Genomic DNA, 14,001 nt, shown 5'->3' with positions numbered 1-14,001 from the left:
TGAGCCACCATGTGGGTGCTGGGAACCAAACTCAGTTCTTTGCAAGAACAGCGAGTACTATTAGCTGCCAAGGCATCTCTCCAGCCCCATGTATGCCGTACAGTAGTGAAAGTGAGGCCACCAGGAAAGGGAGGCACACTGCTATTGTCCCAGGCCTACAGGATTGCTCTGGGCTCAAAGTTCCACTCCATTCAAGGACTCCTAGGTAGACCCTAAGTAGAGAGCAAACTCTGGGATGTCTGGCTCCATCTTCCCCATGTGAAGTTGACCAGGGCAGACTATCTATCAGCTTGTCCTCTGCAGAGCCCAAAGAGAGGAAATTTGGGGATTGTTTTCTCAAGCTCCCAGCTGGTGGGTTACTGCCCTCTAACACTTCGCAGTGGCTCTGTGGCTCTCAACATGTGATGGCTGCTTCTTTCACTCCTGCTCTCGTGAGACTGAGGTGAGGGGCTAACTTTTTTATTCCTGTCACAGTCACTGACCCACTCATTAAAAAAAAAAAAAAGACCACGCTCTGAAATAACTACATCGTTGAGTAAAATATAAAACTGACTGATGGAAAGAAAATGTAAAATGATGAAGACCATTACAGGTCATGCACATTGCATTCCTGAGAAGTAGCCTTTTCGAAGGGGAGGAGAAGGAGAAGGGGAATGTCACAGTGGGAAAAGAGTAAAAGCAAAGCTGTAGGTCAGGACCAAGGATTCATTCGGTGGCGGGAAGCGACAGCGCACGGAGCCCGGTGCAGACAGCCCCTGGAAGTATTTTACATTTTATCATTGTGCCCATGTGGAAGTCAGAGGACAACTTTGTGGAGTTGGTCCTTCCCATCTGCCTAGGATGGATTCCAGGGACTGAACTCAGGGTGCCCGGCTCGCATGGCGAGTGCCCGCTCCCTTGTACCTCCACAGTGCCATCTTGCTGGCCCAGGAAGCATTTTTTTTTTTTAAACAACTATTTCTTGTGTTCTATCTTTTTCATTCTTAACAAACGAACGCTGGTTCAGGTTGCTGTAGCCAAACCATTGTCCGCAGTAAAAATCATTATCTAACCTGTAGTTGAAAGAAATGAAATTAACTGCATCAAGGACCTGGCAGAAGCCAAAGAACTGGGGAACTCAACTCCTGGCTGAAGGTTACAGTTGTAGCGTGGGCCGGGGGGTGGAGTGTGTAGGTACACAGACCTCGGAAGATGGATTGGTGAAAGTCATCCCAAAGGTTCCAACGCCAGGGAAAATTGTTAATTGGCCTCACGAGCAGTTGCCTTTTGATTGAGGCCACTAAAATGTCAGGTTGCCAGCCACACACAAAGGAATGAGTCACCAAGGATGGAACTTCAGGTGCCTCTGAGGTAGAGATAAGTTTCTCTAGGGGGAGGGAAGAATTTTCTAGTTTTCTCAGTTATTTACTCATATATCAAAACAAAACAAAAACAAATAAACAAAGACCTCCCAACACTTTCAAGACTGGTGATTTGTGTGTGTGCACGTACGTGTGTATGCACGCATGTAAAGACCCGAGATCAACTTTGAGTGTTATTCCTTGGACGCCACTCGTCTTGTTGGTTGGTTGCTTTGTTCATTTGTTTTCTTAGTGCTAGGATTGAAGTTTGGGCCTCATACATGCTAGGCCAGCTCTCTATCCTTGAGCCATCTCCCCAGCTCACTTTGTTTGTTTGAAAGAGTCTGTCTTTGTGATCTGGAGTTAGCTTATTCTGCAGGCTGGCCAGCAAGCCCCAGGGATTCCCCGTCACTGCCCCCCAAGAGCTGGGATTACAAACCCTTTCCACCGCGTGGGTTCTGGGGTTGAATTCCGGCCTTCTGCTTGCACAGCAAGCCCTTTACAGACTGGGTGGGCTCCTCAGCCCAATTTCCTCTCTTTAACTTTTCTCCTGAGTTTCCACCCTGCCATAGGCTGGGGATGGAGAGATCCTTTCTGGATGTTCTTATGTCAAAGTATGTTTCCCTGCTTCATCCCCTCCTTTCCGATCCTGTGTATGTGCTAAATGCTGCTTATTAAGTAGCTGCTTCCGGTGTGTGTGTGTGTGTGTGTGTGTGTGTGTGTGTGTGTGTGTGTAGGGTGGATATGTCTGTGGGGGGTGGTTCCCCCTCTCTTCAGCTTCTCTGGCTCCCACTTTTGCTAGGGGACAAGAAGGTTCCCTCCTACTGTGACTAACACCCCCGGCTACACACATCATTTCTGTCACCCTGAAGAATGCACTTGGTCCAGGTGCCACACCACAACTCTGAATGACAACAAGAAAACTGCACTTTGCAGGAGGCTGGGTCTGCATTGAGGGGTGGGGGTGGAGAATGAGTCACTGCCGACTCCCTTTTCTAGAGCCTTCCACAGCAGAGCTCATTAGCACGTTGACTCACGTAAGCCTCCCCTAGTCTACAAAGCCCACGACAGTTTGACCCTCTAGAACAGAGTTGGTTTGGGGGGCAGTGGTTTTTGTTGAATGGAAACAATAATTTCACACGGTCTCTGGAAAACAGGACTTGGCTCTAGTGTGGTGAAAAGTGCTTATTTTCTTTCGTGCTGACCCAAGGACGTTCCAAAGTTCAGAAACGGCCCTCGCTACCAGTGGGTTTGTAGCGACCACGGAAAGCTCTTTGTCAGCACATAACTAGTATGCCGAGGATCCTTGCCAGCTGACGCAGGAGGAACTGGTTTTCAGTAACTGGTTTTCTAACACCCGAAAGGGGAGCTGACTGCCCTCCCTGTGGAAGCTCTGCTCTTGGGCGCTCCATGAGGAGCTCCTGGATTTCTGCGTCGACCTCCTTCTCAGCCCTCGCCTCCTGTCGACTGTAAATCCATCTCCCCTGGATTTAATTCCAGAAAAGCACGGTCCCTGAAATGACTCTTCTCTGACAACGGGCATGCCCCGTGCCGCCTCTGGCTGAACCTCCCTTCTAAGACAAACAAGCAACTGTAATTTGGGCTCCCAAGTGGAAATAACAGATAGTCATCAAGAACAGAGGGCGCTTGCCTGGGCTTGCTCAGAAAGTCCCCATGTGCCATGGGTTGCAGCTGTCTCTCAGCTCCCTGGTGACGACGCCCTTGTCACATCAGCAGGAAGTTTAATTCTGTCAAACATTAACCCCATCCTGAAAGATTTGGTTGCTTTAGTGGACGGAAATGAATGAGGGGAGAGAGTAAAAGGAGAAAGGCATAGCACGCTCAAGGTTTGTGTTCACTCTCCAGTAACCACACACACACACACAGAGAGACACAAACACACAGACAGACAGACACACAGACAGATACACACACACACAGAGAGACACAGACACACACACACACACACACACACACACACACACACACACACACACGGGAATGCTTGGAAAGGGGAGACGGTATCAGTGAGAGTGAAGAATTCAGCCTGGTCCAGCTGTGGCTAAGATCACCAGCTGCCCCTCAGTGGCTGTCTGCTCTCTCAAAATCACCATTTTTAGTGACACAGGGAACAATAGAATTACCCCACGAAAGAAGTCCGTGGAAATCAGCCTATACACGGCAGCAGAGGTGGCTCACACTTGAAACTTGGCACAAAGCAGGAAGACTTCTACGAGTTTGAGATCATCAGCTCGGGCTACACAGTGAGTTCTGGGCCACTCTGAACTACAGAACTAACAAATATCCCCAGCCTGTGCACTGTGTTTCTCCTTAAAAAAAAAAAAAAGTTTTGTTTATGCTTATTTGTTTCTTTTGGGTGTGGGTGTGTATTTGCGTGGGTGTAGTCTTGGCCACAAGTAAATTAGAGGTCGGAGGACAACTTGTGGCAGTCATTTCTCTCCTTCCAGTTTATGGGTTCCAGGGATACGACTCAGGACATCCGTCTTGGCAGCAAGCACCTTCACCCACTCAGCAATCCCGTCAGCCCCTCACGACTCCCCAGGTTCCTCCTTTTAAGTTTGTGTTTGTGTTTGCACACATATTCAGATGCCATAAATACATCTTCCTTTGTAACTTGGATGGCGGGGTTGCTGGGATTTTTTAATTATTATTATAATATTCTCCTTGCTTGAGCTTTTTTTCTTTCATGAATATCTTGAATATCTTTTCAAAAATAGATAAAGGGACATTGAACAGTGAGGAGAGAACTGAGGCTTGGGAGTCCAGACCTGTTCTCCCAGCGCCTGGAAGGTAGAGGCAGGAAGAAGGATCAGGAGTTCAGTCATCCTCAGCTACATCGAGAGTTGGAGACCAGGTTGACGTACATAAGAATCTGCCTCAAAATGAGGTAGAAGTGAGAGGAAAGGACAGAGAAGAGTATGTTGTGGGAGGAAGGTAATGAAATTCTCTGAGTTGCGTGGTGACTCAGATATTGAATTCAACTATGCACTCCCCAGTGTTAATTGCCTGCTCTATGCATTCCTTGGCTATTTGAGTACTATCTACAGGGTTTTGTTCTGTTTCGAGACAAGGTCTCCTGTTGTCCAGCCTGGCCTCCGACTCATAATCCTCCAGCACCAGTCTTCTGAATACGAGGACTACAATTGTGGTTTGCCACAGCCAGCCCCTTTTACTGTTTTTTTAGTATTTAATTATTAAATCTTCGGAGCTGTATTTCTTAACTAGAGGTGCAGGGTGAAATCAATAGAGAAACTTTTGCAAAATCTCCTATCCATAGCCTCATCTGCAGAAGTCCTGATTTCGAAAGACCAGGTGGTTTTATTATTGATGTGTAGTAAAACTTGTCTGAATGTCAGATCTTCATCCTGGGGGAGAATTCCATGGTGTACAGGATGAACCACCAGGGTACTAGAGAAATAATTTTATTTCCCATTCCAAAGCTTACCTGCACATCTTAAACTGTATAGATATTGATATAATGTTTATAACTTGAAAACAAGTAAGTTTATGTATCTGAAGGTACATTAAAATACTTTTCTTATGCCCAGGGTGGTGGCCAGGCTGAAGCAGCTGGATGAAAAGTTGAAAGCCTTCTTGGATTGCCTAGTGTTGAAGGCCAACCTGGGGAATTTAGCAGGACCCTGTGTTAAAATAAAAATAAAGCAGGGCAAAGGGTGTAGCTCAGTGGCTTAGGTTTCTTGCCTAAGATACACAGGGCCTTGTGTTTGGACCTCGGTGCACACACAAAAAGCTTTCCTGATAAGAATGCACAGTGAAAAACTTTAGGGCAGTTGCTGTGTGCTGAAACTCATGGAACTCCACTAAAATCCATCCCCACCGGCAGAGGTAACAAAGAGGAGGTCAATTTTACACTGTTGGTTCTGACTCACTGTGACCTACTTTGCTTCCTGCTCATGGGTGTGCTGTTTTTTCATTGCTTTGGTGTCATCATTTATGGGCAGATTCCCTTCCCAGGTAGGCTCAGCTGCCTCCTTTGTCAATACACATGCACATACATGCAGCTGCTGCAGAGATCCAATTGTGGGAAGCCCTGAAGCCCTGTCATTATTTCTTGGTTCTTATGTTCTCTGCAAAACCAACCAGATAGTCTCAACGTTAGAAGTAAAACAAGTCACAACAATGAATAATTAGTGACTAGATATTGAGTGAAACCTGGAACAACAGAAAAAGAATGTTCTGCCAACCCTCAGGTTAGAAATGGAAAACAGAGTGAACACTCGTATATGATTCCTTTCCCCTAGGAAAAGGGGGGAAATGATAGAAACAACTTTTTAACTTCACACCCCCATCCCCTTTTTCGAGACAGGGTCTCTCTGTGCAGCTCTTGCTGATCTGAACTTCCTATATAGACCAGGCTGACCTGGAACTCTCAGAGATGGGATTGCCTCTGCTTCCTGGGAGTGCTGGGACTAATGGGCTGCGCCACCACACCCTGCCAGCAACAGGTTGTTTTGCATGGTTGGTTGGTTGGTTGGTTTGAGACAGGATACTACTAAGTTGCCCGGACTGGCCTTGAACTCCTGAGTCAGCCTGCTTAGCATGGGGATTTCAGGCATGCACCATCATGCTCCACAGCAATAGGATTTTGAAAGCTGGAAGGCATGAAGTGTGGCCACTGATAGCAGACGTGGGAAAACTGAATCCTAAGTCAGCACCAGAGAAATTGAAGAAACCAACCAGAGTCCCCCGAGGCTCAGCTCCAGACAGCTCTGGTGGTGAGGTGGAGCTGTGGAAACCAGGGGTGACTCACAAGTTGTTTAGGAAGCAATTAGACTCCCAGACACCTCCCCTCTCTACAGATCCAGTCAGTGACCTTATTCTCAGAGAGCCTAGAAGAGGTAAGGGATTGTGTGCCGTCCCGGCCTGCTTAAGTTGTATGCTTTGAGTCTTCAGCAGAACTGGGTCTCCCCAAAGAGGAAAACCTTAAAGGCATTGATGTGAGGTTTTCCAGTCAGAGCACACAGAAGGACCTCCAGTCACAAGCCCCAGAGCATCCATTCAGCTTGTCAGCATCCATTCTTCAATAAGAATGGATGATATAGCTTTACTTGATATGGACATTCTCTTGCATGAGGTACAGAGGCAAATATAAACAGGAAAACAAACAACAAAACGCAGCCTAAAGAAGAGGGGACTGGGGTGGAATTCAGTGGCGGGGAACTTGCACACTGTGTTTGAGGCTCTAAGTTCCATCCCTACAACAACGAAATAAAACAGAATGGATGGGGAACTGCAGGTTTACAAAAACATTCATTACCCTCCGACTTGTACTCCTAGTCAAATATACAGCCATCAAACAAGAGCATGATAAAGGAAGAAAAAATATCAGAGGAAAAAAATGATTCTTAGAAATATAATAATGCAAACAAAAAATGAAAAAAAAAAGCTAGAAAATGAGCAAATATCTCACAAATTAGAATGAGGGGGGGGGAGTCAAATGAAAGATAAGAAAATTGAGACCACAACTGCTGGCCTAATATACTCAGATAGGAGTTCCAAAAGGAGAACAGGGGACAGGAATCACCACAGGTGGCCCCCGTGACACACACCAAACACAAATTTCTGAAATGAGAGACCACCAAATGTTTTCTTAGTGATAGAGAATGGACCCATACACCTGGAAAATCTCTCTCTCTCTTTTTTTAATAAAATAGAATAAACACATCCTGTATGGTGATCCCATTCATTTCCTGTCCCTTCACACCTGCCCTCTGCCCTGCACACCTCCGCAAATAAAACAAAATTCAAGAGAAAAAAAATGAAGAAAATAAAATGAGAAAAGAAAGGGGGAGGGATTAAAAATCCCATCATGGAAGCTGCAGTTCAACCCAACAAGTCACGTTATATATTTCTTTGTCCATATATCTCGACTTGCAAGTGTTCATTGCAAAGAGTCATTGGTCTGGTCCCAGGACCCTGGTCTCCACTACCTGTTCGAATGCTCGGCCCCCACTAGGACCCTTCCTGGGCCTCCCGCTGGAGCCCTGTGTTGTGGAGATCCTGCAGCTTTGGGTCTGCTGGTCAGGTCCCTCCATGTGCTCCAATAGATCATAGATGAGGTGGATGTTGGCGCAAGATAAGTCACAACCCTCTGGGCCTGGGCAGCTGTAGGGTTGGTTCACCAGATGGGAAATGGAGACAGCTGTCCCATGGTCACAATTTCGGGGCTGGCTCACCTACACCTATGCTAACAGTGTTGGCTCTATTGTGCTGCCCTGGAGAGGTGCAGGGCCTGCTCTCCTGAGTGTCGCAGCTGGTGGGGATCAGGGACAGCCCTCCCGATCTTATGACCACAGGGCCATCTCTCCTACCTGCCCCAGGTGCTGATGGATGTGGGTAGGGGGTGGGGTTTCAGGGAGGATACTTTTCCCAGGCCCATGTCACCACAAGACAGATGGGTAATGGGGACAGCTCTCCCATGGTCACAGTTTCACCTGGGAAATCTTAGAACACTGAGGATAAAGAAAAGCTGCAATGAGCATCCAGAGAGCAGCTGTGCCTTGGTTGGTGGTTGGAACTACTTCAGACTTCTCACCAGTAAACCTTGAGTCCAGACAGCAATTACCTTCACATTTCTCAAGGCAGTCACTTCCAGTTTGCCCCCAGTAAGCTGTGGAGATTAGTCCCCATTGTGAACGTTATGGATTAGAATCCCACAGTCCTGGATGTTTCTGTGAGATGTTTCCGGAGAGAGTTAGCTGAGGAAGGAAGACCCACCCTGGATGTGGGGGCGCCATCCATAGGCTGGAGTTCCACATTGAACAACAAGGAGAAACGCAAATGGGACACCAGCATCCACCTGCTCTCTGACCATGAAACACACCGTGACTATTTCACAGGCCTTATTTCTCCTGACTCTCTCAACCTGGGAGCCAAATTTCTGTAGGTTGGTTTTTTCAGGGTTTTATTGTTGTTGTTGTTGTTCTTTTTGTTTGTTTTAGGTTTTGGCATAGTAATCAGAAAGGTAACTAATATACAAGCTATCAAGTTTTAGAGTATATTGAAATGTTTTCAGATATGCATCTTCTCAGAAATGTGCAACACATGCTCCTGCCTTAGGAATGCCCCCAAACATGTGTCAAAACAATGAGCCGGAGAAAGAGGAGAACCATGTCCAATCAGGAGAAGCCCTGGGTGGTGGGGAGGTTTGGGGAGGAGAGCCAAGTCTCAGGAGCAGGTTAGAACCTACCCAAGGTTCTAGAAGAAGATCTCATTTTCCCCAGGAGCTTGAGGAAATGACCAGAATGTATGAGTGTCTTGCGTCCAGACATAGGTAAATGGAAAACAAATACACAGACAGTGTAACAAACGTTAAATAAGACGGCGAGTTCCAGGGACTCCGTGAAGTTATGCAGGAAAGGGGAAATAAGCCTCTTTGTCATAGGGCTCAGCTCTCACTAGTGTTTTATAGTCACAGTAGCACAGACATGGAATAGTCCTCTGACAGTACAACTGAGCTATACCCAGGGGATGGGGGTGGGGAGCATGAGTGGATGTGGCCAGGCATCGCAAAGAAGGGTATCGAATCTTAACCTTTAAAGCTGGGGACAAAGCCAGACTAATGCCTAACTTAGAGAACAAAACAAATGAAAAACCTAAGAAGAACTTTCCCAGTATTAATTTTAAGGCCTGGAGATAGATATATCATCAAAAGAACTAACCAAAAGGCTTAAGGTATCATGTCAGGGAAGATAGAGAGGATTAGGAGAAGATATTTTGAATGAGAAGAACACAGAATAGATTGTATGTGTGGGTAACTCTGGAGGAAAAAAAACAAAAACAAAAACAGAAAAGTACCTACCAATATTCCATTTAGGAAAAAACAAAGTCCATACCACCCCAGTTCCAAACATCCCCACCCGCACCCTACTCCTCAGTCGTCCTTTGAGAGGTGTTCTGCAGCTGTTGACGTATGCCAGAGGCAAAAACCAGTGAGACTGGCTGAATCTTGTGATCTGTCATTGATGGAGCTGAGGCACCTAGGCCAACAGCCTCCTTCTTTGAATCTCTCAATACAGTGAAAAGAGAGAGGTTGCAAAATGGGATTATGTGCTTGCGTGCTTATGACAACAGATCAACACCCTTATCAAATGCCAGAAGATGTCGCAAGACCACATTCCAGGGCCTGTGGGAATGGGAGGCCCAGAACAGGTGGCCTTGATGCACCAAGAACCCTTAGCACCAGGTCTCATCTCAGACAGCTCGTTTCCCCACTCTGCCCATTACTAAGCCATTGCCTTCCTTGATCCAGAAAGTACGTTCTACATACACCTGCCCTCACTGGATTGCATTGCATTTCCAGGAGCTCCTCTGGCCTCCCTCGGTCTGCTGTCAGCTGTCCCTTGAGTCCACACGCCTTCCATCTAATAGCCCTCATTAATTAATGAAAATGCCCTCCTCCGCCTGTTTCCCGTGTTGGGCTGGCATTCACGTTTAATGAGCATGTCATTCCATTCTGCCGGTAACACACCAAGTGTTGTGTCGTTAGGCAGATCTCCACGGTCATCCCACATGCTATGTCCTCCAGGTTAGTCATAATCCACGGATACTCACTCTCCGGGCGTGCAGCCACCTTATAATTATGTGGGCTAGAAATGAAATTTTAGATCAGTAGTTTGTAAACTTGGCTGGATAGGCGAGACATCTAGGGAGGTGTTTTTTTTTTTTTAAGGTAGATAACTACATCTTACTACTTTAACCATATTAAAACATTGGTCCAATAAGGAGATCCATCCTCATCAGATGTGGAATCTTCTTTGCTCTTTCAAAGAGAAGAAAAGGAAAATAATGGCACTGACTTACAAAGCTTTGCAGCGAGGGGAAGTCTGTCAGACTTATTTCTTTTTCCTTTTTTTACATTCTTAAAAAAATGAGGTTTTTTGTTTTTGTTTTTTTTTTTTTTTAGAACTTAGTCCTGAGTGTTTTTTTCAGTTTCCTATTCTTTCTATTAAAAAATCACCTCAAATATTGTGGCCTAAGAGGACAGGAATTTATCATCTGCAGCTCTGGAGGTCAGGTCTAATTCAGGTCTCACGGGGCTGAAATGAAGGGGTGGGCGGCAAGCGCTCTGGCTCTGGGGGCTGCCCACACTCCTTGTCTCGTGGTGCCATTTCTGCAGTTGCTAGGCCTACACTGGTCTTCCCTTGCTGTTCTGTCTCTCTCTCTCCCTCCCCTTTCTCCTGTCTCCCTCTCCCACTTTTAAGGTTCCCTCACAAGATAATCCCAGATAATCCTCCCATGTCTAGGCTGGCCATCAGGCAGGCAGTCACCAGGCAGGCATCTATTTTTCTCATATGCCCTAATATAGTCCCACTTTAGGGGCACAGGGCACAGACATCATGGAATGCAGGGAGACACTGTTCTGCTGACCACAGACTTCCTTCTTCTAGAAGGGCTTCCTTCTTTTAGGTGTGCTCTAAGCGACTATAAAATCCTCCTGCTAGAATTCTAGGTGAAGGTTGCAGGCTCCGGGCAAAGCGACAGACCCTGACTTGGACCTGGAGGTCTAACCTGGAGCCCAGGGACGTGCCCTCACATCAGCCGAGGCACAGCTGCTCACCCCTTGGTGCTGAAGACCTTACCAGGCCCATGACCCCACACGTGGGCTTGGTGTGCTCAGAGGAAGAGAGAGCTGGGACTGTAGCACTTGGGACTGTAACACTGGAGTCATCTCAGGGTCAGCTTCCACCTGCCGCTGTCAGTCTGCTGTGACTGTGCTGTAAGCCACACCCTCCCCCTTCCAGTCTTCCTGTGCTTCCCATTGATGAGAAGCTGAAGAGGCAGGGACCAAGAATCAACATTCTCTAAAAATCTCACCTTAACTCTGGAGACAGTCAGAAATGACCATGTGTCTTTTATTTTAATAATTATGTTGTAAAGGGTAAAATTTAAACCTTGCTAAAACCAAGACCTATTGCTTTTTGAAATATGTATTTTTTTGAAAAATGTATAGACCCCATTATATAATATATATATACATACATATATGTGTGTATATGTGTATGTATATATATAATTATCATTCATGGATAGAAGATTATAATCAGGTTAAAAGAATATCTTTTGTAGGAAAATCTATGGCTGGAGATAAAGCTCAAGTGTAGATCGCTTGCCTGCCATGCATAAGGCTGTAGGTTCAGTCTCCGGTACTACCAACAAACATTAATGGATTGAAACTAGATCACAAATAATAATAATTTGCTTTAAAGTATGTTTCCCGATGTCACTTAAGGTATCATTTTTACAAGAATTCATCTGATGTGCTGCTTTTCAGGAACACTTCTGACCTGTTAAGCATAGTCACCTGAATCCTGAAGGAGTTTGGGATTTCCTCGTAGAGAATCTAATTTGCCCGAGGACTCCATCTACCAAATCTTCCTGCCTCCGAGGGTCCTGGCTACCAGTCTTGTGCAAGTAGGCTAGCTCAAGGAAGCTCTGGTTTCTATAATTGGGCCCATCAGGTAACACCACCCTCAGACTGAGCCCTGGGCTCATCTCTGGGATGATGGATCCTAATGTCCAAGGACTTTGAGGACCTCTAGATCAGAGCTACTTCAGCCTTAACTTTGATCCTCGTTTCTGCTAACTGCTGTCTACTCGCATTCCTTCTTGCTCCACCCCCTCCCTTCCTTTCTCTGTCCTTCTCTCTCAACCTCATTTCCTCTCTCCTTTTCTCCCTCTCTTCCTTTTTTTTTTTTTTGGCAGGGTCTAGATATGTAGCCCGGACAGTCCTCCAACTCATAATCCTCCTCCTGCCTCCACCAACCCCAGCTTATAGCTCATCATGCTTGACACTTCTGCCCTCCAGGAAGCTTCCATGTGTCCTCTCTGATCTTATGTCTCACAGGATGAGCTCATTCAAGCCCAGCAGCCAAGGGTGCAGGGGTGGGCCTTGTTCTCCCAAGCTGGTGGATCCCCTTAGCTAATAGACCTTGACCAGCTCACGCTATATGGCCCCCATGGCCATCCAATTAGGCTTTTATTGGGGTCCAGTTACTTAATACTATTTGCAGCCTAGGGCTGGTCCTCAGCCTGCTTGTCTGGAGCCCAATATCCTGCTTAATTATGTTTTTTCTCTGTCAACTATTAGACTCAGTGCCCCAAGTTGTTTATTGGTATTCTGTTTCAAACCCAGCAGATTCTCTGGATTACCTTAAAATGAACCATCACTTTGACAGCAGAGCTTGCTCCATGGCTGTGCCCTGACCAGGGTAGGACTTGTTTACATCCATTCCTGAAGGGCTCTAGCAGGCCCGAGCATAGCAAACACGGTGAAGACAGCTTTTGCCTTACCCCTCTCTCCCATTCCCTCTACCTTGCTAAACTGTTAGATTACATCCCTAAAGCTAACCACCAAGATCTGTTCCCTTATTTGGCCACTTCCTCCTCCTGAGGCTGACCACCAAGGTCCAGCTATCAAAGTATTGAAGCCCAGTAACCAAAAGCCCCCTTTGGCTCACCTAGTTAACATGCCCAGTCAAAACAAGCCAACTAATCCTAACATGGGGTTTCCTGTTTTCCCTTTATAAACTGCCATTTGCCTATGATGAGCCATGTCTGTCTTTCTATCCAGAAGCTGTCCTTTGTCCCTCCAAGGCAAATAACCCTCTCCCTTGTTCCTTTACCCTTATCCCTCATCCTCTATCCCCTATCTTTGTCTCTTATTCCCTGCCCTCTATCTCTCTGGGGCAAATAAATCTCCCTTGTGCTGAGAATTCGGTCCTGGGCTGCCTCGTGCTGACTCTCTTCCTTTCAATCCCTGTGGGATCTTCCCTGAGACAACTTAGGCTCATACCCAGCGCCCTGGTGTCAAGGAGTTACTTTATCCTTTAGTCTCAAAGGCCAAGTCTGGAGGTGCTTGGCCTATGGTAGGATAATATTTACCATCTGATTCTCCCTCCTTTATTCCTCAAATAAACCTGACTGGCTAAGGACCACATATGTCTCATGACAAAACAAGTCCAAAAATATCCTTATCATCATCATCTGCCTCATTTCTACTTTTTTAAAAGTTAAGGGATGACTGAACCATTTACAACTTTGAAATTCTTAAGATTTTAAATAGATATTAAGTGAATAAAAAGATGTAAAAAGACCAAGAGAAAATATTTGCAAAAGATGTATATGAGAAAGGATTTGTACTTCTGTGAAAAGAAGACCCAAGTTTCAACAGTAAGAAAAGGAAACAACCCCATTAAAAAGTGGGCAAGATCTGAATAGACAATTCACCAAAGAAGACAGACAGAGAAAATAATCATTTGAAAAGATGCTCTATATCATATGTCATCAGAAAATTGCAAATTAAAATGAGGCACTTCTGCACTCTTGTGCCCAACTCCCAAACACTGATGACATGAAATGTTGACAAGGATGTGGAGCAACAGGAATGCTCTTTCATGGCTGCTAGGAATGCAAAGGGTGTGGCCATCTTCTAAGAGTTTGGCTGTGTCGTACAAAACTAAACATATTCTTAACTGTGTGGTTTAGCTGTTGTTCTCTTTGTTATTTACCCAGTTAAGCTGAAAATTTGTGTTTACATAGAAACCTGCACACTAGCTTTATCCACGCTTACCCAAAGTTGGAAATAGCTAAAATGTCCTTCAGCAGAAGAATGGCTGAG

Source organism: Peromyscus leucopus, chromosome 9 (assembly GCF_004664715.2).
Source record: "Peromyscus leucopus breed LL Stock chromosome 9, UCI_PerLeu_2.1, whole genome shotgun sequence".
NCBI classification, from domain to species: Eukaryota; Metazoa; Chordata; class Mammalia; order Rodentia; family Cricetidae; genus Peromyscus; species Peromyscus leucopus.
The sequence above is the reverse complement of the archived record's forward strand: the minus strand, read 5'-3'. Positions refer to the sequence as shown.